The sequence below is a fragment of the Mus pahari genome, unplaced genomic scaffold (assembly GCF_900095145.1).
Source record: "Mus pahari unplaced genomic scaffold, PAHARI_EIJ_v1.1 scaffold_11380_1, whole genome shotgun sequence".
NCBI classification, from domain to species: domain Eukaryota; kingdom Metazoa; phylum Chordata; class Mammalia; order Rodentia; family Muridae; genus Mus; species Mus pahari.
The window spans coordinates 18,778-19,086 of record NW_018393492.1 but is presented as its reverse complement, the minus strand read 5'-3'; positions in this window follow the sequence as shown (position 1 = coordinate 19,086).

Sequence of the window (309 nt, the reverse complement as noted above, 5' to 3'; positions counted from 1 at the left end):
CAAGAGGAGTAGAAGGCAGGAAATATGCTCCAGTACAGGAGAATCAGGGCCAAGAAGTGGGAGTGGGTGGATAGGGGAGCAGGGGCCTGGGGAAGTTATAGGGAACTTTTTGGATAGCATTGGAAATGTAAATAAAGAAAATATCTAATAAAAATCAATTTAAAAAACTGTACGGTTATTATGCTCAATGTTCACTTTAAGGAAATCATCTAAAAAACTATTGTGTAGAAACACACTCTTTGTGTGGTTACAAAACTTAAGACCAGAATGCTCTTGGAGAAATGATCCACAAACTCAAGTGAAAACTGC